We start from the raw sequence: 27,352 nt of genomic DNA, 5'->3' as shown, positions 1-27,352 counted from the left end.
AATCTGACCAAAACTCCTTTAACTGGCTGACATTTAAGTTACATTTTACATAGGAAAACAAAACATTATCAGCCGAAATAACCCTTTTGTCATATACGAGTATGTATGTACATATGTACCATAATTAACTGTATCGCTTACATTCGTATCGGCTCACATGCAACTTTGCAAATTTTACATAGAAAAGCAAGCTCAAAGATTTTGTAAAAAATATTTGTTCTTAATCAACAATCTTCACTCATGGTGTGAGATAAATCGCTTATCGTCTGTCGTAATAAATGCTGTAATATCGCTATAGCAAACATTTCAAAATCTTATCATTTTTCCAACACCTATTAAAATCTGTTAATGAGAAAAAAAGACTTAGAAGTAATATTTGATAGTACTTTGCACGGTATGCACATAGTACGTACGTAAATAAATTTAAAATCCATGGAGATAAGGAGCGGTTCATCCGTTTTTGATATTATCCCAATTCCTTCCTTGAACGTAATTAGGTATTTTCACCATTAGGGGTTTTACGGCGCCATGAATCTTTATATTTAGGATCCGTAAAAACAGTCTAGGCCTTAAATGCCACAAGCGCTTTAACAGGCTTTAATCGCATTCGAAACTTTAAATACATTTTTGAATTTGCGTTTTCTGCCATAGATGAATTGTTTAAATTTCTTTATTAATCTGTAAGAATAGTTTATGTATTGATAAACTAAATTACACAAATATACAAATCAAAGAATATTTATACTTCTGTATATATACAAAACTATTCATGCAGTTTTGTTTTTGAACAAATTTTTTACTAAATAAGAAAATACTAAACCAGCAAAAAATGATTTTGAGTTATGGAAATTTTTATTTTGACCTTTGCGCGCTCCTTTGCTTGTTTGTCTATATACTTCACAAGTATCAAAATTATAAATCTTTCAATAGGATGATTCATTTTGGGCCACCTTGTATTTATTTATGGCGTACATATGACACGTTTAATTATTAAAAACGTAAGCAAAAATGTGTTCCTTTAAAAATTTTAATTTAACTGCTAGTTACATATAAAGGGTTTTTAAATTTCAAGGGTCGATGTTGAATGTGAACCACACCTAAACGTCAAATTTTTTTCTGCATTCCATTTGACATTTTTCAATTTCAGACTAACTCAATTTGAACTATGGAAAGATACACAATCGACGCGTTAAAGCTTATTATGAAAACGGGCGTTCAAATCAAAACGTGTATAGCGCACTTCGTGATTTTTTCAGTCAATTTAATTGTCCAAATGTGCGTACAATCGGAAAAATTGTGCAAAAGTTTGAGCAAACCCGGACTGTAGGGGATGTGAAAACACCACAGCTCGTACTGCAGAAAATATTGCTGCTGTTCGTGATAGTGTGGTTGAAGAGCCGTCGTCGTGCCCAACAATTGCACCTCTCACGCTCGTCGTTGATGAACATTATGCATAAAGACTTGCATTTACACGCTTACAAGGTGCAATTGACTCAAGAACTAAAGCCTCTTGACCATTTCAAGCGTCGTCAATGGTCAGAATAGTGGCAGGAAATGGCAACAGTGAATGACCAATTTTCGAAGAAAATCATCTTCAGTGATGAGGCACATTTTCAACTCAGTGGATTCGTCAACAAGCAGAATTGCCGCATTTGGGCGAATGATAATCCAAGAGTGATTGCCGAAAATCCAATTCACCCACAAAGAGTGACTGTTTGGTGCGGTTTATGTGATGATAACGAACTTTTCATGGCCCGAATTGGAAAATATAGATGTGGACGATATGTGGTTTCAACAAGACGGTGCCACTTGTCACACAGCTAACGAAACAATTGCTCTTTTGCGCAAAAAATTTGATGGCCGAATAATTTCACGTCGCGGCGATGTCAATTGGCCGCGAAGATCATGTGATTTGCCACCGTTGGACTTCTTTATTTGGGGTTATTTGAAAGAAAAGGTGTACGTCGATAAGCCAGCAACAATTCAAAAGGTAAAGGATGAGATAACTCGGCACATTAACGGCATAGAACCTCAATTATGCCTCAGTGTCATCGAAAATGTGGACCATCGGATGGAGGTGTGCCGCCGAGGCCGTGGCGGCCATTTGGCCGATATTTTGTTCCATACGTAATTGACCTATACTAAATACGATATGTGGTTTCAACAAGACGGTGCCACTTGTCACACAGCTAACGAAACAATTGCTCTTTTGCGCAAAAAATTTGATGGCCGAATAATTTCACGTCGCGGCGATGTCAATTGGCCGCGAAGATCATGTGATTTGCCACCGTTGGACTTCTTTATTTGGGGTTATTTGAAAGAAAAGGTGTACGTCGATAAGCCAGCAACAATTCAAAAGGTAAAGGATGAGATAACTCGGCACATTAACGGCATAGAACCTCAATTATGCCTCAGTGTCATCGAAAATGTGGACCATCGGATGGAGGTGTGCCGCCGAGGCCGTGGCGGCCATTTGGCCGATATTTTGTTCCATACGTAATTGACCTATACTAATATTATCATAATAAAGAGAAATGATAATAATTTCTTAAAAAAATTTCTATTCTATTCAAAATCAACACCGGCCCTTGAAACTTAACCACCCTTTATAAAAACTGTCACTTAAATTTGGAAGGTAGGAAAAATATAATTATTAAGCTAGTAGTCTGCAAAGAAAATAATTATATTAACAAGAAGAGAATAATTTATTTTAGCTTAACATTTTTTATACAGAGTTCATTCACTTAATTCAGATTCGACTACTTGCGAAGTATTTCTAAAAATTTCAATTTTGTTTAAAAGATAATCTAACATAAATCATTTTTAATAAATATTCTGTTTTACTGCATAATTTGCCGTAAAAGGCTAGATTTGGTTAATCCAGGTTCAACACCCATTACGGACATGATACATCAAATAATAGTGAAAGTAGTTTCGAATAGTGGTCACTGGTAGTTCCTGTATTTCTGCCATAAAAATGGTTTCATAAAGGGTAGGCGTAGGTCTCTCAACTCGTTACACAACATCAAGACACACACAAAGAGCAGAAGTTCTACCTAGCAAAAGATGCCATATATGAGTCTATGGTATAACGAATTTCTATAAACTTTATTTTTTTATTTATTTATTTAAGTGTCTTTTACGAGTAACAATAGTTCGGTTACAGACTATTGACGATTTGTGCTTAAAATACGAGAATTAATGTAACACTAAAATTATTCTTCCTTTGCACGTTGGCAACGGCGAATATCGCAGACGATGGAACGATGAGCTATATGAGCTTTACGACGACATAGACATAGCGCAGCAAATAAAGATCCAGCGGCTACGTTGGCTGGGTCATGTCGTCCGAATGGATACAAACGCTCCGGCTTTGAAAGTATTCGATGCGGTACCAGCTGGTGGTAGCAGAGGAAGACGAAGGCCTCCTCTGCGTTGGAAAGAACAGGTGGAGAAGGACTTGGCTTCACTTGGTGTGTCCAATTGGCGCCGGTTAGCACAAGAAAGAAACGACTGGTGCGCTTTGTTAAACTCGGCAAAAATCGCGTAAGCGGTTATCGCGCCATTTAAGAAGAAGAAGAAAATTATTCTTCCGGAATTTAAAAGTATTATAAAAGTATTTTGAATGTATTGAAGGTATTTGATTCAAATTGACTGTACAATTTGTTTGAAAATATTATAAATTTAGACTTTGATGAAAATAAATCAAAGGCTAAACAGTTTGGGAAGGAATTCCGTTATTTTAAGAATCTATAAATTGGTGAACTTATGACGAAACTACTTCTAAATTTTTTCATGAGAAAAAGTTCAAAATGAAGAGGCAATAAATGAGCCCATTAATAATACCCAAGACAAATGAGTGGTTTAATGATTTTAAGTTGGCACTATAAAACGGGATTGAGTCAGGAGAACTCGAAGATCATGGAAACATGTACTTATAATTTTTTTTACGAATAATAATTTTTACTACGAATGATAGAATAAATTTTATAAGTCCTCCGCATATAAAAAATAATTTGATTACGTAGGCAATAATCACAAATGTTATTAATTACAAATATCAAATGGCCCAAAATACTACCTTGGGGAATACCAGACGAAGCAAGAAAGGAATATGAGAAAATAATAACGAAATCACCTGCACAGTTACGACGGGAGAGATACGTAATTAATGTATTTCTTGCAGCACTGGCTTACGTGCCACAAAGCGGATGCCAGCTACAGGGAATTCCCATACACTGAAAGCCCACGTTTTTAATTGTAGCCGAAAAAAACTGAAAACAGTAAACGATTTATTTTTACGTAGTCGGTGAGCAATGAAAAATCTAGCAAAACAGAGATTATTTTGTTTGAATGACAAAGAGAAATTTATTGCTAAGCATTTTTTTAACTCTTCCTAGTGATTTTAAAACATTTCTAAACAAACTGCAGCAATTAAATGTTAAAGGAAGAAAATTTGAAATCTTTTGAACATTTTGACTATCTAAATGTGCTGGAAAATTTATTTAGCAAAAAAATTGATAAACATGCCAATCTTAAATTATTAATTGCTCTAAAGAAAGAAGCCGGCACATATTTGCTTTATTTTTCTAATATAAAGGTTTTTCTTTATAGCGAGCGACTTTTTGTATATACGAAAAAGTATCTTCTAAGTGGCATCCATATGTGCACACACGCATACGAATAGCAATTCACAATTCTAAAATTACCATCGATTATATGTTTCAATTCCGGAAAGTGGAAGGGGCTGGACCATTTATGTAGAATGCGCATTATTTTCTCGACTTCGTATCAAATAAGGAAATTACACCGGACCAAGAAGAATTCAACAAAGTAGTAGTGATTTTGATATTTCTCTCATTTGAGCACCGACTATAATTTCAAATATGTATACATTTTATCTCTTTGCAAGTTGGCATTTTCTATTTTTCAATAAATCTTCTATTGCGTGATGGGTGATAATTTTGAACTGCCATTTTTTTGGTTTTTTGGCCACATTCAGGCAAGAAAACCACAGTTGAAAGAAGCAGGAATTGTAGCATTGCGCTGTGTGTGGCAAGAGGCAAGACGTTGAAGTGATGCGACATTTTGCGAAGTTTCATAGAAAATCCCCATATTTTATTAGGAGTGTAGTTTTTTATGGGGTATTCCTTACTGTCCGTATTCAAAATAATATAAACACCAATACATAACCCAAAGCTCTCACTTTGCTTAAAATTCAAAAAAAGTTCACAAATAAAAAAAAATATTATTATCAAAATTTTCTACTGTTTCAAGGTATGCAGTTTTATAACCCATTTAATTTTGTCGTAATAAAGTGTAAGTTTAAAATCGCTCAAAAATTAAATTAATTTTTGAAATTTTTTTTTTCATACGATGTTGAGAACTTTCTTCCGCACTTCAGAAGAAATTATATTCAGACATTAAGCCCAAACCAGAAGAACGTAGACAATTTTTTAAATTCAGCTGTTACTGCCAATACTCGTATTAGTAGTACACAAAAAGGGGCGTCGTATTCTGTGTGCTGTGGCAATTTTATAAAAATTTAATATAAATTGTTAATATAAACTGTTAGGTTCGGTAAAGTTGTGCTATGTGCGTTAGAAGTGCAATGCAGGGCGAATTTTGGCAAATAAAATGTATACGCAAGAAGAGCCTGAAGCGCACAGAAGTTATAAATGAAATAAATAGACGATTTGAGAAACAGTCGCACTTGGAAAAACAAACACGAATAAACGCCAAAAACCACAAAAAAATTACCTGCAATGACGGCAGTTCTAGTACGTTTAGAATCTGCGCTAACGGAGCAGTACTGCCCTGCCATTGCGTTGTTGTGTTTTTGGCTTTCATGTCGCACGATTATCAGTCAAATAAAACCAAATTCGCAGGTATTACAATTTTTTGTGTTTTTTTTTTTCGATGTAAGCTTCTCCGCCTCTCAATAAGCAAACTTTACATGTTTTCGACTGAGTAATTTGGATCCGTAACAGTTTCAGTTTTTAGTGTTTTTATTTTTTCTTATATATCTTAATATTTTTTAATTAACAAAAAGAAAGTCTGTTTTTTATATAAATTTATCGATAGAGAATCCTGTTTTATATGACCTTTTTGGTGCGAAAAATTTCCCCATTTGGGTCTGTTCTGTTTATAGAAAATTATTGCTTAAGGTTTTCTGTTAGAAATAAAAAAAAATAACATCATGAAAATTATTAGCAATAATTAAAAAAATTATAAAAATAAAACAAATCATGAGTAGAGTTTCCACACTGCCATTGGATTATTTTAACACGTCATTAATTAGCATATCGAAACTAAATATACTCGTATAATTTATATTTGAATATAATTCCAATGGCAAACAACAATTTATTATAAATTTATGTATATCACGGCCTGTAGCGGTGCGACTTACTGCAACACATTCCTACGTAGTCAACTCATAAGGCTGCTGTCACCACCTTGTGCCATCCGGGAGATATGTTTGTGTGCGTGTGCACCACTTGTACCAAAAAGCGTACGCGAAGTGCGTCGTACATTAATTGGCAACAAATGGACGCTGATAACGAATAGCTGTCTCATTATACCGATTAGTTATTACTCACTTGTGGCGTCATGACTTACGCATTTAGTTATGTATGGTACGTGGATGCATACCTACATCCAATACATCCATGTGTTGGTATGATTTGGTGCACAGGCGCCAATCCCAAGCGGCTAATATCACAAGTGATATCATTCCGCTTGTGCTACTTGTAGGTATGTGTGTATGTGTGTATGGCACATTTTACTAAGTGATTACTATATACTCGTACAAGTACGTATGTACGGGCACATACTTATACATATATGGTACGTTTGCTCCTATATTTGTTTGGGTATTTCATGTGTGAAAAGCTTCATTTGCAGTGCAAGAAATACAAAAAGCGGTTAATGAGCTCATCTTAAGACAAATGATGAATAATCCTCTGTAACGCAAATATTGTGCATATACTTATACGTATGTGCATATGTGTTGATGCAAAGGGTGTGGCAACGGATGTTTACTTTTTAGCACAAATGTCACATACTTGTTGTTGTTGCATTTAAAATACTACATTCTTGTAGCAGTGGGGTAAATTTTTGTTACAAGCAAACTTAATAAAGCACCCCGTATTCAAATCTCAATGTCTCTAAAACTTTCTTTGTTTAAAAGCTCTTACAATCTCACAAACTGTACAGATTAAACTTTCATGCTCGGCCCCGCCAACTAAAATATATTTACGACTATCATCGATATTATGTGATGCACGTTTTAATCAGTACTAAAAAGAGTAAAAGAAAAGTACAACAATAACCGCAAATTAACTATTAGACCCTCACAGAGCTGGCAGAGGACTTGAACATTGCAAATGAATCTATTCAGAGAATTGTAGTTAATGATTTTGGGTTTGCGCTGTATTGTTGCAAAGTTGGTCCCAAAAGACCTGAATCTCATGCAAAACAAGGACCGCGTTGAAAGGCATAATATTTTATTCGAAGGAAATAATCTTTCAATCCACCTTTCAATTCCTTAGTCATTTCAATTTGTCATTGCAAACTCGTATTCTAAGCTTACCTTCCGATTTCACGGATCCATGCATTTTAAAGTCACTATTTAATTCGCTCATACGGTCTAAGCTAGAGTTTACCGTCTTTAATTGAAAGCCATGTCATCAGTGCCACATCCATAGACTTGAATGAATTCAAAACAGGTTTCTTCATTTTGCGCTCAGATCTTTAAACTTCTCTGATCCAATTCACCGGTGTGCATTACTTAACTTAAAATAGTTATAAAGTAGAAGGAATATCCTTTCACTCGACTTTGTTTTCGATATTATAAATGGGGCTATGGGCTGTCATTTATATTTCAAAAATATCTTCGGAGTAATGATTTATTCTTCCTAGAGTGGGTAAGAACTGTTTATGCCTCGAAAGCACCTCTTTTTAGAATATTGAATGAGTTTAACCAGATTTCAAGTTCTTGGCTTTTGATTTATCGCTTTCTAAATATACTTTCAAATTATCACTCAATGAATTTTTTAAATAGTTATGAAATATTTACTTATACATATAATTTGTAATGTTCATGTAGTCCGTAAGAAACCTTGTAAATATTTCTAGATTTACATTTGAATAACTGAGTAAAAAGAAAATTGGATTGTTAGGATCAGAATTGCAGTAAACAATCCGGCTTACCGGAGCTGAAATCATTGGAAAAAATGTAGTATTTCTATAGAATTTTCAAAAATAAATCAGCCTGTACCCACCCTTTATACATACGCGTCGTGTAAATATGTTGGATTTGTGTACGTTCGTATGTCGATTAAAAGAAACTACAACCATGGCGAATTTTATAGTGGGTACTATAGAATGTATATATGTACGTATGTATGCAGGTACATACTGTTGACCCTCACAGCCTCCTTTTTTAATCCGCAGAAATGCCTTCCAACAATCAGAGAGTTTGCTTTGATCTGAGTTTGTACTGCATTTTCACCAGTTTTATTCAATTAGTAAATCTGGTACAGACTACATAGAACTAACAGTAAACCCCTTATAAATACATATTTCGCAATTACCCGGGGACCCGGTGGTCTAGAAATTTCAAAAAATCGATTTTTTGTTTTTCGATATTTTTCATGCGGAAATTCCCAATATTACAGCTGCTACAGCCCATTAACTAGGTAGAGAGCCAAAATGGACAACACCGTCGAGATCCTATTTTTTGGAAAGGTCAACTTCAACGCCCTTTTTAGAATTATTAAATTAAACAATTCTTATTTCATTTTTTGAATGTAAAAGAAGTTAAAAAAATCCTACAAAATTTAAATATCGTTTTTCATTTTTTATTGTAAAAAAAAATTCTGAAAATACCCAAATTTTTCGAGCTCTAGACCACCGGCACACCTTAAAAGCATGTATACAAATTATATGTATTTAGATAGTGATATATCAAAAGCCAAAGAAGTTGAAATCTGGTTAAACTCATTCAAAGTTCTAAACAAAGGTGCTTTCAAGGCATAAACAGTTCTAACCCACTTTATAAGGAATAAATCATTACTCCGAAGATAGTGAATACACTCTAAGCGTAAAGGCGAGTCCACAGTCTCATTTATAATATCGAAAACAATGTCGAGTGAAAGTACACGTCTTCTACTTTGTGATGATTTTAAATTTAGTAATGCACAGCTTGCATTGTAGGAAGGCATCGGATCGGTGAAGTTTAAAGATCTGAAGAAGAAAAATTTATCGAAATAGTTTTTTTCTAATAGCGGTCGCCCCTCGGCAGGCAATGGCGAACGTCCGAGTGTATTCTGCCATGAAGAAGCTTCTCATAAAAAATATCTGCCGTTCGGATTCGGCTTAAAGCTGTGGGTCCCTCCATTTGTAGAACAACAGCAAGACGCATGGCACAAAGAGGAGGAAGAGCTCTGTCAAAAACCTTTAAAGCGTGTAAGCGCCAACTTTATATAAAGATGTTTATACAGAAATTGCAGTCAAATTGATTACCGACGAGAGCTGTTGCATTGTCAACAAGCGCCTCGTACAAATTATCTGGACTGGCCGGTGAATTAAGGTAGCACAGGCGTAAAAATTGGAGTTTCCATATACCCAAACGCAAAACTAAGGCAGGAGTGAGTAATTGTGTGATTCATCGATCATCAATAGTGACGCCAAAAAGCTACTACAGCGCCACCTCCACATGACACCTGTTTTCTGGTAATCTCGGTATTTCCGGTATACATTAAAAATACACGAATCAAAACACTTATTTTCGCCAAATTCAGCATTTAACCAAATCTCAATAAGTCTCAGATGTCATAGTCCAAGTGAGCTCTCAAATGGAGACTTGGACTTACTTCTGAGTACGGAAACATTTCGGAAATAAATCGTTAGAGTTTTGGAAAGAGAAGGCTATTCGCAGAAAGAGATGCTCCTGTCTTCTAATTTGTGTTTATACCATTTTTTAGTCTCCTGGAGAGTTGTTGTACCCTTAACCAAAATGAGGTAATTCAAAGCAAACAAGAAAATTGTTTCATTAATTCTAGCATTTGGCCCATTCCCATTTTGTAAGTTCATACATTTGTGCCTAAGTATGTACGAGTACACCAACGAATGCACTGGAATGTGTTTGTTTAATTTTCGACACACCGAAATACTTTCGAAAAAGTGTGTTAAGTGTAAACAAATCAATTATGGTATTCGCACAACGCAATTTTCAGTTTTGAGCTCTAGTATCTGCTACCTCATCTGAAGAGTCAAGTGTTCCGGCAGGCTGTCAAACTTCTGCGGCTTGCGCACCAAATGGCTGTATTATTGAAACCAAATGGTCAGCTTCACAAAGCATAAGTGATGATCGATGATCGGTAATCATTGGCCACAGCCGCGTATGTGAATACAATCAATGGTGGCGTTGAAGTGTTCGGTGCAGGCGATCACAGGTGGAACATTCCGTTTGGCCGTCGGCCACACTTACCGCCAAGCCAGCTCGTTGACCAGGCGTATTCGACTTCACTACCAGCACTTACGGATATGTAAAACGACTTATGAGACACTTCGCATATTCGCACAATTTACAGATTCAAATGTTTTCTTTTACCATTCTTTGTGTGATAAACTCTCGGGTTTTTCATTTTTGCTTATTACTATTCAATGGTGCGGCGCAACGATACGAATGTGTGTGTGTATGGAAGTACATCGTAAAGCAACTCATTTGAAGCACAAGCGAGCATTTTGGGGGCGTTGCGTTGCCATTGCCTTTATGTGGTTAAATGGGCATTTAAAAAAATAAAAGAAAAACTGGGTAGGAACGTCTTTGGCTGTGGTGAAATAAGGCTTAAAAAATTAAAAAACTCTCAAAGCAGTGTTTTTTAACTAAATAACCAAAACAGCAACTTATAGATGAGAGACAGGGAAAAAGGTACAGGTACATGCATGTGCATACACACATGGACATTAAAGTAGATGCGATGCGGAGGATGGTTCCATGTGTAGAAGTCCACGCAAGTGGGGAAAGTTACTGATCGCCATTCACTTGGGAATGGCCAGGACGATTCTTCTGCATATGGTTCAAGCAGCTCACAACGGCCGGGATTAGCCCACGTATCCTCTGGGTAGCTTCCGAACACCCGCTCGGGAGTGAGCTAACGTGAGAAGGCGAAACATTCCAGGATAGCTGGTTGTGCGTTGGGTTTGGGACCCATCACTTAAAAATCCCCCCCCAATGAAAAGTTTGAAAAAGCCTCGGATGAGACCTCCCTATACTGATGACGACCCCTGCAAACGAAATAAGGAATATGATTTGAGGGCATGCACCTGGAATGTCCGGTCCCTTAATGGGGAAGGTGCCTCTGCCCGGCTGGTTGATGTCCTCGTGAAAGTAAAGGCTGACATCACTGCCATTCAAGAGATGCGATGGACGGGGCAAGGTAAGAAAACCATAGGACCTTGCGACGTCTACTACAGCTGCCATGTAAAGGAGCGCAAATTCGGTGTCGGATTTGTTGTGGGAGAGAGACTTCGTCGCCAAGTACTGTCGTTCACTCCGGTGGACGAGCGTCTCGCAACAATCCGCATCAAAGCCCGTTTTTTTAACATATCGCTAATTTGCGCCCACGCCCCGACGGAAGAGAAGGACGATGCTACCAAAGATTCTTTCTATGAGCGCCTGGAACGCTCCTATGAGCGCTGCCCCCGCCACGACATAAAAATCGTGCTTGGCGACCTCAACGCCAGGGTGGGCAAGGAGGGAATTTTTGGTCCCACAGTCGGAAAATTCAGCCTGCACAACGAAACATCCGGTAACGGACAGAGGCTGATCGACTTCGCCGGGGCCCGAAACATGGTAGTCTGCAGCACCAGATTCCAGCATAAGAAGATTCACCAAGCCACCTGGCTGTCTCCTGATCGAAAAACACGAAACCAGATCGATCATGTTGTGATAGATGGAAGACACGCTTCTAGTGTATTAGATGTACGTACGATCCGAGGACCCAACATCGACTCGGATCACTACCTTGTTGCAGCCAAACTGCGCACACGCCTCTGTGCAGCAAAAAACGTGCATCTACCTACGCAAAGAATGTTCGACATCCAAAAGCTGCAATCACAACAGACAGCCAGAAGATTCGCCACTCGACTCTCACTCCTGCTCTCAGAGAGTACTGCCCAACAAACCGGCATCCACGAACAATGGAGCAACATTTCTCGTTCTCTACGTACCGCCGCCGAAGAAGAAATCGGATTCCGGCGAGCCCGAAAAAACAATTGGTACGACGAGGAATGTCATGCTGCCGCAGAAAGAAAGGATGCCGCCTATAGAGCCACGCTGCGATCGGGCGCAACGCGAGCCATGTGGGATCGCTACAGAGAGCTGAAAAAGGAAGAGAGACGTATTATCTGAAAGAAGAAACGAGAGGCCGAAATACGTGAGTGCGAAGAGCTTGAGATGCTGGCCAATAGGAACAACGCCCGAAAATTCTACCAGAAAGTTCGGCGGCTTACAGAAGGTTTTAAGACCGGGGCGTTTTCCTGTAAGAACAAAGACGGCGAACTGGTGACTGACGTACAGAGCAATCTTAAATTATGGAGGGAACACTTCTCGAACTTATTAAACAGTGACAGCTGCGCATGTCACCGAGAAAGTGAAGATCCCGATACCCCAATCGTTGACGACGGAATTGTCGTTCCGCTGCCCGATCATGACGAGGTGAGAATAGCGATAACGCGGCTAAAGAACAACAAAGCCACGGGCGCCGACGGACTGCCGGGTGAGCTATTCAAACATGGCGGCGAGGAGCTGGTAAGGTGCATGCATCAGCTTCTATGCAAAATATGGTCGGATGAAAACATGCCTGCCGATTGGAATTTAAGTGTGCTCTGCCCTATCCATAAGAAGGGCGATCCTGCAATTTGTGCCAATTACCGCGGGATTAGTCTTCTAAATATCGCCTTAAAGGTTCTAGCGAGCGTATTGTGTGAAAGGCTGAAGCCGTCAACCAACTGATTGGGCCTTATCAGTGTGGCTTCAGACCTGGAAGGTCTACCATCGACCAAATATTCTCAATACGCCAAATCTTGGAAAAGACCCATGAAAGGAGAATCGACACACACCATCTTTTCGTCGACTTCAAAGCTGCATTCGACAGTACGGAAAGGAGTTACCTGTATGCCGCGATGTCTGAATTTGGTATCCCCGCTAAACTAATACGGCTATGTAAGATGACGTTGCTCAACACCAGCAGCGCCATCAGAATTGGGAAGGACCTCTCCGAGCCGTTTGATACCAAACGAGGTTTCAGACAGGGTGACTCGCTGTCGTGTGACTTCTTTAACCTGATGTTGGAGAGCATCGTACGAGCCGCAGAACTTAATCGCTCAGGCACAATTTTTTATAAGAGCGTACAATTGCTGGCGTATGCCGATGATATTGACATCATCGGCCTTAACAGCCGCGCTGTTAGTTCTGCCTTCTCCAAACTGGACAAAGAGGCAAAGCGAATGGGTTTGGTGGTGAACGAGGACAAAACGAAGTACCTCCTGTCTTCAAACAAACAGTCGGCGCACTCGCGTATCGGCAGCCACGTCACTGTAGACAGTTATAATTTCGAGGTTGTAAAAGACTTCGTCTATTTAGGAACCAGCATTAACACCAATAACAATGTCAGCCTTGAAATCCAACGTAGAATCTCTCTTGCCAACAAGTGCTACTTTGGACTAAGTAGGCAACTGAGCAGTAAAGTCCTCTCTCGACGAACAAAACTAACACTCTACAAGACTCTCATCATGCCCGTCCTAACGTATGGCGCAGAAGCTTGGACGATGACAACATCCGATGAAGCGACGCTTGGAGTGTTCGAGAGAAAGATTCTGCGTAAGATTTTTGGACCTTTGCTCGTTGGCAATGGCGAATATCGCAGACGATGGAACGATGAGCTGTATGAGCTTTACGACGACATAGACATAGCGCAGCAAATAAAGATCCAGCGGCTACGTTGGCTGGGTCATGTCGTCCGAATGGATACAAACGCTCCGGCTTTGAAAGTATTCGATGCGGTACCAGCTGGTGGTAGCAGAGGAAGGGGGCGGCCTCCTCTGCGTTGGAAAGATCAGGTGGAGAAGGACTTGGCTTCACTTGGTGTGTCCAACTGGCGCCGGTTAGCACGAGAAAGAAACGACTGGCGCGCTTTGCTAAACTCGGCCAAAATCGCGTAAGCGGTTACAGCGCCAATTAAGAAGAAGAAGATGCCTTTATCTATCGATTTCCTTGTACCGCTCTGAAAAATTAAAAGCTATTGAAATTTCGCCTTTTTCGTTGTGAAATTAAATGACCCGTTATATTAAGTTGCGTTATTGGTTACACGGACTCGGTTATTTTCATAAAGTTAACTAAGTTAACTCTTGCATTTTAACGAATTAAGCGAAAATTATTGAACGCAAAGTAAGTAGCGAATTAGATAGTTTATTTCGTAACGAATAATTAATATGGGGTTTTTTCAAAGATAGGTCGTGCGCAGCATTCACAGTTGAGGAGCGGAGTCTTGTTGTCAATCTTCGAAAACAAAAAAAAACGACGTTCAAATTTGATGTTAAGTCACTTGGATGGTCCAAAATTTTATTGTAAATGCCCTTAAGCCCCAAAACTTCAAACGAAAACGACTTGCACCATTGATAATTTAATTGTAACTCTTGCCAAGAGGGATCCTCGGTGGTCTAGAGCTCGAAAATTTAGGGTATTTTAAAGATTTTTTTTTACAATAACGAAACAAGAAAAACGATATTAAAATTTTTTTACATACAAAAATTAAATTTTTTTTTTTAATTTTAATAATTTTAAAAATGGCGCAGAAGTTGACCCTCCGAAAAATTGCAGCTGGACGGTTGTCCATTTTGGCTCTTCTATTCATCTGAAACACAAAAACCAGACAAATTATTAACCAGTAGGACTGGAACTATGTCCCGTAGTAGAATAATAAAAAAATTTGCCAAAATGGCGCGGTTTTCAATTTGACAATATAAAAACTGTTTTTTTTTCAGTTTTTTAATAAAAAAAAACACGAAATAATTGAACTAGTACGGGTGATAGCCATTGATGTTGTGAACAACATATTCAAATTGCAGACGATTCGGTTGAATAGCTTGTTTTTTTTTTTTTTGACAACACCAGGCCGAAAAACACTGATTTGCGTAAAATCAACTCGTGGACGTTGCGCCTTGATAACGCACTGTCGCACAGTGCCATCATAATCCGTTAATTTCTGACCAAGAATGAGTTGAATACCATTCAACAGCCATACAATTTACCTGATATGGATTCCTGCGGTTCTTTTCTGTTTGATGGACTCTACGAGGAATGCGATTCAACAGCCGAAAGAAAGAAATGGAGAAATCGAAGACGGCTCTGATGGCAATACCGAAAATAGAGTTTCAGAATTGTTACGAGAGCTGGATCAAAGACTGGCATAAGTGTGTTGCAGTACTTTAGGGATGGAATAAAGGAATAAACCTAAATTTTGAATTTTCTGAATATCTTCCGGGAACTTTCTGAACAAGGTGGTATATATGGATATAGAAACCAAAAACTAGTTAAAATGTTTTTCAATTGGCAAGTGACTTGCAAAACCACAACCTTTTCATATTTAAGTGTTAGGGGTATACACAAATTCACACCCGTTCACACACTGCTATGCATATCCAACGCAATTGTAAGAAACCACAGCTAAATTAGTTTCCCAAAAAAAGCGCCAACTATTATTGCTGCTTATTTGTGCTTTCACCTTGAAATGTGTGATATGTATGTGCATATGTGAATACAAATAAATGGATGTATGTGTGTATATACAGGCTAATTGGTTATTGAAAGATTCATGGCAAAATCAACGATACACCGCAGATAAACACATAAGCGAACATGCTGGAAATTTAGCTTTTGACACTCTATTTGGGTGCAATTAAACAGAAGAGGTCTCATTTAAAGGAATTCTGTTTACTTAATAGAAACGCAACAACAATAAAGAATGCAACAACGGTGTTGAGGGTAGTGTTAACTTCACAGCCGTGAAATTTCGCCAGCAACATGAATTTGGCTTGTCATGAAATATTGCTCGCAACATTGATTGTCAGATGAGAAGAAGCGACAAATTTATGAGCATCGCCCCAAAAGCAGTTGGGAAATTTTGGTAACAAGTGTTTTTACATAAATTAACACATATTGGCACACAAAAACTTACACCCTTTGCAAAGAGGTTTTGCTTATAAATACCATGTCTTCGCAGTATTCGAACACAGGCACTTCACTCGCAAACAAGCTTTTCGCTCAATTTTAAATGGCAGGTGCATTTTAAATGAATGTGAAAAAATGTTGCTGGCCTCATGTTGCGCGATGTTTTCACGGCGTGAACTGAGTACTACTTTACCGTGAGATACGTACGATATTTCCCGCATATTTCATGGCAGCGCAATTTGTTGGATTTTGATAGTCATTTCACGTGAAGCGCGAACTGAACACTATGATTTAGACAAATATTGCTTTCGATGAGAATTTAATTTTGGTGTTCAAATCGAAACTAATTCACACACTAGTCCGCAAGCCTAAGTTTTCGTTTTAATTGAAAAAATAGAAGGTGTACCAACAAAAATTTTAGTGGGGAAGTTGAACAGAAAATAATTTAATTTAGTGACTTTGTGCATATTTATTTTACTTTATAATCCCATTAAGGGCAAAATTTTTCAAAGTAATGCATCAATGTGTCAAGTGGCAAAAAATGTGTTATGTTAAAAAACTTGCTATTATAGAAAAGCTACATTTTGAAGCATTTGGGGTAGGAAGGCGCTTGAACTGATTTGAAATCAAATAACTTAAAAATTATAACCTTCTAAGGGTAGAGTTTTCGCTTTTACAATGTAGGTGACTACCTCTACCCGCCGCTATAACTCCTTTTTTCAATACGTGGGCCATTTTCCACCCTGTTAACACTTCACTTGCATCATGTCAAACTAACTGACAAACTGTCCCGTTTCGGGAGATGATTTATGCTTGCAAAAAGTGAAGAGTATTTCGGTAAAAGCTCAGCAAAGAAGTTCTCTTTCCCCAATTCCCGTATTTGCCTGACCTACACATCTGACTCTTCTGGCTATCTCCTTAACTCAAGAGGTTGCTCCGGTATAATGTTTTGCGGGAAAACCTAAAAACAACAATGCCCGAGTTGTAGTTTGAATTTCAGTTTAAATTTAAAAATTCCCCTTACCTTATGGCCATAGTAATTAGTAGCAATAGTTTCTACTACTAATTATTGGAAAAGGAAGGAAAGGAAATTTATCAGTTGAATAATTTTCACCACTGAAAAATCGCCTTTGAAATTAATGCCATATGAAAATATATAACTCGAGCAAAAACTGTTGAATTAACTTCGAAATTTTACTATTCTTTAGTCAATAAGTATTTATGGAAAAAAAACACTCACACATGAAACAAAAATCTCACTCCAACAGCCTTTCTTTACACCCGCCCCTTTACTTATATGACGCGTCCAATGCCAGGCATAGATAAGAAGGCATTCAAGAGAACAATTCTGCATAAGGACTATGGCTCTGCACACGTGGGCGACGGGTAAATAAGAACAAGGAGTGAAGAGCTTTATATTGATATGCACATTTTGAAAGGCCAAAAATACGACTCTATGGGTTTGGCCATGCCGATATCATGATCGATAATATAATAGTAAAAATGTCCTGCTATTCAGCCGCCTTGGATGTGAAAGAAATACAAAGCCACCTTTGAAGACAATGCATCTCGAACACAATGACATGATCAAAAAAGAGTTGTCGCTCCGCAAGGTATGAATAAAACACACAACTTCTCAACGGCCGATGTTGCGCATTTTCTCTATATAACAAAAGCGGGGCATTTAGAAAAAATTACAAAAATTCAACTAGGTTTTTAGTAAGTTCAAGCTTGCACTTTATTAAACTAAAATTTGTTAAGCTACATACCAATAAATTTGCCAGAGATTCTAATTAAAAACCATGAAATTGTGATACAAAGTTTGTGAAATTTTTCGAATTGTGGAAAATATTAAAATTGTTTTTATAATTTTTTTTTTATGAGGTGATAAAAATGCTATATTTGTATAACAAAATTAGGAATGTTAAAAAACAAAAACAGAAAAATAGACAAAACTGGGCAAAATGTTAATGAGCATCAAATTTTTTTTTAATAAGCAAATTGTGTAAAAAATTATACAACTCAAGTTTAAATAAAATATAGAAAATTTTCCGTTAATTTCCGTTCAATTATACCCCGGGTCATTTTGGACAAATAGTAATTCTAAAATACCCTGTATGTAAAGGGTGGTTAAATTTCAAGGACCGATGTTGAATGTGAACCACACCTAAACGTCAACGACACCGTTGGACTTCTTTCTTTGGGGTTATTTGAAAGAAAAGGTGTACGTCGAAAAGCCAGCAACAATTCAAGAGCTAAAGGATGAGATAATTCGGCTCATTAACGGCATAGAACCTCAATTATGCCTCAGCGTCATCGAAAATGTGGACCATCGGATGGAAGTGTGCCGCCGAGGCCGCGGCGGCCATTTGGCCAATATTTTGTTCCATACGTAATTGAGCCATATCAGTATTATCATAATAAGAAGAAATGACAATAATTTCCTAAAAGAATTGTATTTTATTCAAAATCAACACCGGTCCTTGAAACTTAACCACCCTTTATTAACAAAGAAATCAGAAATTTTAACAATTTTTTTTAGAGAGAGAAAGAGATTTTAAGGCACCTGTGAATTCAAATTGTATTAATTTCTTCTAGAAGTAATTTTTTGAAAACCGGTGGACGCAGTGTCAAAATTTGTCGAAAGTTGAGGCATTTCAATTTTATAGGCTTTTGAAAATTGCAATGTATTTTTTTGCTTGTGAATATTTAAAACCCACGAATGCATTTCTTAACAGCTGCTTTCCATTCACCAACAACCCAGCGAGCGTGCATACAACAAAAAAATTCTCTTGAATCCAACATGGCATATGATACGGCAGCACCGCATTCTTTTCGTTTCGGCAAACTTTTATGTAATTTTCAATTGCTTTCCAAAGCATTCCGCCTAAAAATATAGTAAAAAAAGTTCCTACTTATACTTGAAGGCACTGGCCTAAACATGTCGCCTGTGAGATAATCAGCTAAAAGCAAAGTCGCTTGAACATCGCTGAACTGTTGTTGTTTTCATATAAATTTTCATTTCCATCCTTGGCTTAGTAAACAACTGAATTCGCTAGCAAGCAGAGAGCTGGCGAATCGAAAGCGGCTAGCATTTCTCGAAAATCTGTAACTATTACCAACCAATTTTTTGTATATACAGAAAGGAAAGGGAGAAAGGAAATTATAATTTTTTCTTCTTCATACAATGAATTTAGAAAGTTTGAGATATTTACTTTTTTATGCATTTCTTATGGCGAAAATGCGCAGCACTGCAAGGGAAAAACGAGATTTTTTAACAACTTCAAACTTGCATTTTATTATAGCAAAACTTAAAAGATATGAAACTGCATGCGAAATTTTTTCTAGAAATTTTATTTATTTTAATTTAATTTATTCTAATTCTAAAAAGCGTGAAATGGTGATGAAAAGTTTGTGGAGTTTTTCTAATTTTTGTATAAAATTTAAAATATGAATTTGTATGGATTTTTTTATGTAATGAGCTATGTGTGTATGCGCTTACATCCGCTGTTGATTGTTTGGTCGAAAGTCTCATAAAACCAACCTGGCCTTTGGAGGCGGCTTAAAACTGTAGGTCGTTCCATTTGTGAAACCACATTAACAAATTGGAGGAGGAACTTGACTAAGTCTTGAAATGAACATTCACAGAAAAAAAAGGAAAAAAGCAACTGGCCACAATCATGAAGTGTTATCTATTTGACGCGTACTGTATGTATGCACTTACATACATATAAAAACCAATATGCAAACGAAATCATTGTAATAATACACCTCACCGGTTGAGTTCTCTCGGCTCACAGATTCTAGGGAAAAACATTAATCAATTTGAATAAAAACTTATAACGAGAAATAGTAGAGCCCGCATTTGCGTGACTATATTAAAAAAAATTAACACGAAAATCCATCAACCATGTCTGTGTGTGTACTCTTACTATACCTAAAAACGCAAACGCCAGAGTTCCCTACTGCCGTAAGAGGAAAAATCTAGATTGGAAGCACGTTCGCCAGCGTCTGTAGTAATTTTAATATTCAATGCATTATCAACAGCAACAACTTAAATAGTTGCGAATTCGAGTGCTATGACAGAATAATAAAACAAAAACTTTAAAAGTGTAAACAAACATTTTTTTAAATACATACATACGCCTAGAAGTAGATATACCAACATATACATACGTATACTAGGATGGCCCAAAAAGCGGTTTTTTTATTTTATTGACCCTCTAAATTTGTTCTAAGGCCAAAAAAATGAGTCACATAATTAATTTTTGTAATTTAATTATTTTGGGGAAAAAGAAATCCATTATTTTCTCGGTAGATAGCTGTGGTGGTCGATATCTCATAGTATCGATCAAATAATTTGAAGTTTATATTCATTGTCGAGGTGACATTTCACAAGTTTTCTACAAGATGACATTTCGTTTGCTGTTTTTTATTTCTTCCACTCGGTTGTGAGTTACAGGGTGTTAACAGTGGAAGTCAGCAAAGAGAAAATTCGATACATTTTACAGTTTTTCTTTAATGAAGGCGAAAGTGCAAACCAGGCCGCTGAAATTGTGAATGGTGTTTATGGTGCCGATACTGTAACAGCTAATTACGTGCAATTTTGGTTTCGTATCTGGATTTTTTGGGTATAATTTTTAAACATTTAAGAAGAGAAATTAAAAGAGGATATAAAATCCACAGATCGATGTGATTTTATAACAAATTTACAGAAAAGCGGTTTTTTTCTATTGGAATTAAATGGTATTTTTCTAAGGCGGCGTAGGCGAATATTAAGTAAAAATAATAATAAATGATAATAAATAAATATTATATTATAATAAAATGTGGATGACTAATTTTGGGCTATAGAATAAATTGAGGGATTATTCAACAAAATCCGGCGGCTATTCGGTGCGGGAAGTGCCTTAGTTCGAGTATCCGTGCATGAAACACCAAATTGAAGACAAAGGCTTCCCTCGGCAGGCAATGCCAAACCTCCGACCCTTTCGGAGGCGTCGTACAATTGTAGGTTTTTTCCAATTGTGCAAATGCATCAAAGAGCACACCACAAATTGGAGGAGGAGCTCGGCCAAATACCAAATAATTACACTCTTTATAAATATATAAATACAATTTTCTTGTACCATCCTAATATACATATATGTACATATCTACGAGTATACATACATATAGGTACGTACATCTTCACGTAATTTTAATACGTTAATAATTTTGATTTTGTATTCGAATCAACTGCACTCTCAAGTTGAACAATCAGTTGTTTGGTTAATTAGTCATGATTTTTTGAGTAATTGATAAAAAAATTATTATTTAATAAAAGGGTTATTTTATTTAATATTTAATTTTACTTGTGCAAAATCTGATGTGAGCTCGACGTTCTTTTTGTCTTTAAAGTAGAGAAATTTTGTATACTTATTTTTCATATAACATACCAACATACACCGGTACTTTGACGCTGCTAAGTACATTTGTAAAACACTTTCTTAAATTTATTAAACGCATGCGAGTCTAATTTTATTATCAAAAGAAAATCCGAGCGCAAATATGGTTGTGCGCTTTGAATATTTCATTTTTCAAATGCAGGTGCACATTTTTATGGCTGGCTTGGAAGTGCATACACACATACATACACACATATCTCCTGTTACGTTCGTTGGCTGAACGGTTCAAGCCCTCTGCGCGTGCGATAGATGCTGGAATAGATAGCTCAGAAAGGGCAATTACGAGTAAATTAAAAATAAAAACAAGCTTCCCTCTAATTCCTTACACTTGCACACATATTTTCGCTAGAAAAATTCAAATTCAAATTAAATCATAGAAATTTTAAAGTATTTTTAAAATTTCTAACCTTAGCAGTTGGTTGGAAAAGCTCAATTTAATTGCCTTTGTAAATTGTATGTACCTATGTATGAACGTATGTATTTTATGTAAGAAATTTCTCAAAAATGAACTGAAAAGAAATAGAAAAAGGTTACACTAAAGCCAACCGAAGTGAGTTTATCAAAAATCCCAAGTCATAGCCGTTTGAGATCGTTGCCAATTTAGGGAACTTCCTTTATAGGGCGTAAATATGTACTCATATGTATGTATGTTCGTTTGGAAGGAAGTTACTTTGGAAATTTGGTTGAAAAACTCAGTTTTTTCCCAAACACATTTCTTTTTTTTCGAAATATAGAAATACATACTCACTTTTACATCTTATTAGGTGTTTTGCTTACAAAGTCTCTACAAAGAACGTCTGAACTTCCGATATAAATTTACAGATTAATATTTAGTGCGATTTGCGTACAACTGCACTTGTCTTAATCAATTGAAAAGAAGCAAAAGAATAATAAATAAAACACTGAAATAATTAAAATTGAGACTAAAAATTAATATATATTGTATATGTACATACATACATAAATCATAAAGTTTCAAAGGGGCATAAAAGGACCCAAGAAGTTAAGAAAATAAAAATTATAATTAAAAATTAAAAATTAAATAAATAAATTTGTAAATGCAGCTTTTATATTTCATTATTACAATTCAAAAATTATTGATTAATACAAAAATTGAAATAAAAATGATATTGATTATAAAAATTAAATAAATAAGTTTATGAACGAAGCTTTTTTGTTTGCTTACTAAAAATTACATTAAAAATTAAATATAAAAAAAATATTTACTAAAAAAAGTTAAAATAAATTCTAATAAATAAATAAATTTATTGTTTATTAAAAAATTTTAAAAATATATATAAATTACGTTTAATATAAAAGTTAAATAAATACATTTATAAATGAAACTTTTTTTATTTTTTTAGTAAAAACTTAAAATAAAATATAAAATATAAAATTATATTTAATATAAAAATATAAAAAATTTATAAATGCATTTTTTTATTAAAATTTAATAAATAAAATAAATAAATTTATAAACAAAGATTGTTTATTTGTTAATTAAAAATTATATATAAAATATAAAAATTATATTTAATAACAAAATGCAATAAATAAATTGAAAAATACACTTCTTTCTTTGTTTATAAAAATTAAAATATAAAATTGTCTTTAATATAAAAATTAAATAAATAAATTTATAAACTAACCTTTTTTATTTACAATATTTATTGAATGATCTTTAATGTCTATTTTCATATTTTTGCGTAGTTTCATTACCTTTTAAATTGCAACTGATAGGTTGATGGCAACTTCAAGGCGTTGCGAAAGGTTATTGTTATCAGATAGAAGAAAACGAGCATTTGAACCCTTTCCCGTAATCAGGGAAGATACAATAAACCCGATCATTCACGTAAATACATACATACACACATATTTTTCTTTATCAGAACCTCGCTAAAACATATAATATTTCTGAACCTTCGCACTTACCTGTGCTAACCCTCAGTTGGGCTATGTGTTCCGGTCAAACTTCTTGAAGCTTAATTATTTTTTGTTTTATTTAAACTTCTCCACTTCTCATTCTTTCGCTTTTTAACCACTTGATTGTTATCTTAAGTATGGGTATTTTCTTTATCTCTTCCTTTAGTTCTCTTTTTGGCCGTTTCTTATTGTGACACTTTAATTTTACTTATTTCAGCTTCAAACTGGCTGTCAAGTGCATTAACAACCGAAAGCACAAGAACAACAACAAGAGCAAAACAATCAAATCGAGTGTGTCATCCAGGTATTTATATACAATAATATTATTTACATAGGTGTTTTATGTACACATACATATGTATATGTATGTATGTAGGCACATAAGCACATAAGTTTGTATTACAAAAACACCAAAACCAAAAAGCCCAAGCAGGGTATGGAGCGTGGGAATCCACAATTAAAAGGTGTCAACCGCACACATACATACACATGAACGTATGTATGTATTTAAGCATTTACGTATGTTCGTACATATGTCGACGATTATGATACGGATCAATTTCTTTTTATTTGTCCGACTCCACGGTTTCAGTTTTGTAAGAAGTAAAAGACATTGAATTTTGTCAACCCACAATCGTTAATTAAATTGGATTTCGCATACAAATTGCACAATTCACTTGAATACATACATATGTACCTACATATATGTACAAAATATATTTTTTTTATATTTATAAACACACTCCTGAGTAGTCATAAAAAATACTTAGCAAGTTGTTGTCATTACAAATGGATTTCCCCACTTCGACAGTTTTTGTTTTCTTTTTTTTTTTCTTGAACCAACTTTAAACTCGCTTCCTTCTTTCTCGCACGTCTTCACTAGTTTCACGAGGGCTTCAGAAAAGCCGGTATTTAAAACCAAAAAATGAACTGAATATCTTTAGTAATTAAATAATTAGTTTTGCTCGCGCGCGTATTCAACCGGTTCCTCGCGCAGATTAATCGTCGCTTCACTGTGATTATATTTTCACTCCTTTTTGTCAGCCGCGCCAACAACCCCAACAACCGCGCACATCTACGTTTTATACTGAACTGAAACGTTAAGGAAAGTCACTAGCTAATGATGCCCCCTAAATATCCAGCAATAGATCCGTCGTGGTGGGGCAGCGATACGTTGCTGTAAGCGTCCACGCTCTACGTTTGCTTACTGTTTTGAATTTCTCGCTTAGCTTTTGCCCGTCGGTGGGTTAATTGTGTTATTGTAAATAAATCGCCACAATTGTGGTGAGTTTTAGGCAATGGTGGAAAGCAACACATGCGAATTAGCTTACCTGCATACTCGTGCGCACACCTCGCGTACTGTAAATGCGGCGAAGCAGAATTCAGTGGTAAACGGTGGTCCGCTTGCTGCTACGATAATCTATCAGAAACCCGAAATTTTCAATGATAAGAAGCAGTTAAATAATAAAGATGACCACAGTTGTCACCATACAAATATCTACACATATACACACGCATATACATATGGCATATCAAGCCACATAGCAGTGATACCATATCGTATTCAAAGATATAAGAGGGGTTATGGTTAAGTTCATTTTATACGTTAAACAAAGAAACAGAGATAAAGAAATTTTAATTTTTTCGCAGTAGCGCTTCCTGTCAATCCAATTATTGAAGGCCTTGTTAGCAGTTTTTGAGTTCTGACGATATAAATTTATATATAACTAGCAACCCGCCCAGCTTCGCACGGATATAAAATATATACCCTATGTCACTCACTGAAAAAATGATTAAAATCGATCCAATAGTTTTGGCTTATTCATTATTGCCCGTGGCCCGCACGCGTTAAATTTGGAGTAAAACAATTCCCCTTTCTTTATAGCATGAAGATTCCCCGCTATCTTTGGGATATCTAAATTCATACCCTACATTTTTGCATATTAACTTTTTGCATTTTTACATATGTATTTATTTTATTTTTACAACAATTACTATATTACAGAATGTCTTTATATACAACGTTCATAGCCTTCTTGTCATTAGACAATACAAACATGTTTTCTCTAGAGGTTACTCTTGAAAGAGCGACATACAGTTGGCCATGTGAAAAACAGTCAACACTCAAATCTAAGCCTGCAACGTTGAAGGTTTGACCCTGAGATTTATTAATGGTCATTGCAAAAGATGTCTTTACCGGAAATTGTAAGCGTTTAAATTGGAATGGTAGATCCGATGGTATCAGAGGGATTCGGGGAATGAATACATCTTCTCCGGTACCACATCCTGTGAGTATTGTGCACTCTATTATGAAAGTTTTCAGTGATTTTACCAGCAAACGCGTGCCATTGCAAAGTTTAGGTGGACTTAGGTTTCTTAATAAAATAACAGGACAACCTATTTTCAGCTCCATTTTGTGAGGAGGGAGTCCAGACGGTTTCAAAGAATTTAGAAATTCTGTAGGAAATTGAGCAGCTTCTTCCAAATCGAGAACAGTATCGACCGAGTAGTATATTTTCGTCGGCGCATCAATCTTTGAAATAATCAAGTTATTTACTTTATCTACTTGTTCGTTAGTTGGTGACAGAATAGCTCTTTCTTTAAACCAAGATATTGTCTTATAACTTATGTTATCAATGTCTGGATAGACATTGTTGACTAACTCTTGGATATTGTCTATCAAAACACAAAGGTTTTCTAGGTTAATCCTTCCCTCACTTTGTGTTAATTCTCCATTGCCAACTTTTAGCAGCATCTCTGGAAATAGCCTGTTCTCACGTGAAGATGACGAAATCCTCATATTAGTTTTAAGCTCTAATTTATTGGCATACGACTAAAGGTGGGATCATTTTAGTGAAGCATTTATTTCGTCAGCACGTGTTCCTCGAGTCACAACTGGTAGGATTTGACGGAAATCTCCTGAGAACAGAATTGTACATCCACCCATAGATGCATTTTTGTTGCGCAAATCGCGCATTGTCCTATCCAGTGCTTCCACAGACCTCTTGTTTGACATGGTAGCTTCGTCCCAGACTATTAATGAGCAGTCACGCATCAATTTTCCTGTATTGCTCTGTCTAGAAACACTACAGACGCTGTTATCATCATCGGTGGCGATTTTCAGCGGGTGCTTCATTGTAGAGTGTGTGGTTCGGCCTCTTTCCAAAAGACTCTTTCCAAAAGAGTAGCGGCAATGCCGGATGACGCAACAGCTAACGCAATTTTTCCGGTAGATCTCAATTACTAATTACTGTTGTAATATCTTGAAAAATATTGTTTTTAATTATATGCTGTAAAGAGCCATATACATAGATCTATATGAAAACAACAATGTATTTAAGATATTTAATTGGATAAGGATTAATGTTGTACCCATTTGTTGAAATCGCTTCGAAAATAAGCTATTAGTTGTCGTAAAAAGTAAATGACAAAAAATGTTATTGATAGCAAACTAAACGCGCTCCGAATCAATAAAAACTATTCAAAAACTGTATTTTAATTATGTGCGATTTACTAATATAGAACCTGAAAATAGCGTTTTATTTCGCTGTAAAACTGTATGTACATATAATTACATGGAATTCAGTACATACATAGATACATATGTACATATGTCTGAAATAAAATAATGCGAGCGATTCGTAAATACATACATACATACGTCACCATACGATGTAATTCAACATTAATGAGGTGTGGTGAGATTATCGCTTAACGCCTGTTGCTTCATTCGGTTGACAGC

General features: G+C 36.1%; 1 protein-coding gene across 10 annotated transcripts in view; it reads right to left on the bottom strand.

The window, feature by feature from the left end:
* The window catches only part of LOC128861481 (G-protein coupled receptor Mth2-like), a 76,399-nt gene extending 51,587 nt beyond the window's left edge, over window positions 1-24,812 (bottom strand). The window contains exons 1-2 of one of the 10 annotated variants that reach the window (XM_054099631.1): window positions 24,312-24,808; window positions 23,620-23,838 (exon numbers count right to left, since the gene is read on the bottom strand). The gene's annotated coding sequence lies outside the window, so the exon portion shown is untranslated. Of the gene's footprint in view, window positions 1-22,435; window positions 22,498-23,619 lie in introns of those variants that run through there. The other 9 variants (XM_054099634.1, XM_054099635.1, XM_054099632.1 and 6 more) reach the window with 9 other exon arrangements.
* Window positions 24,813-27,352: the final 2,540 nt, after the last annotated feature.

The sequence above is a fragment of the Anastrepha ludens genome, chromosome 4, assembly GCF_028408465.1.
Source record: "Anastrepha ludens isolate Willacy chromosome 4, idAnaLude1.1, whole genome shotgun sequence".
In the NCBI taxonomy this organism is placed as follows: Eukaryota; Metazoa; Arthropoda; class Insecta; order Diptera; family Tephritidae; genus Anastrepha; species Anastrepha ludens.
The sequence above is the reverse complement of the archived record's forward strand: the minus strand, read 5'-3'. Positions and strand labels throughout refer to the sequence as shown.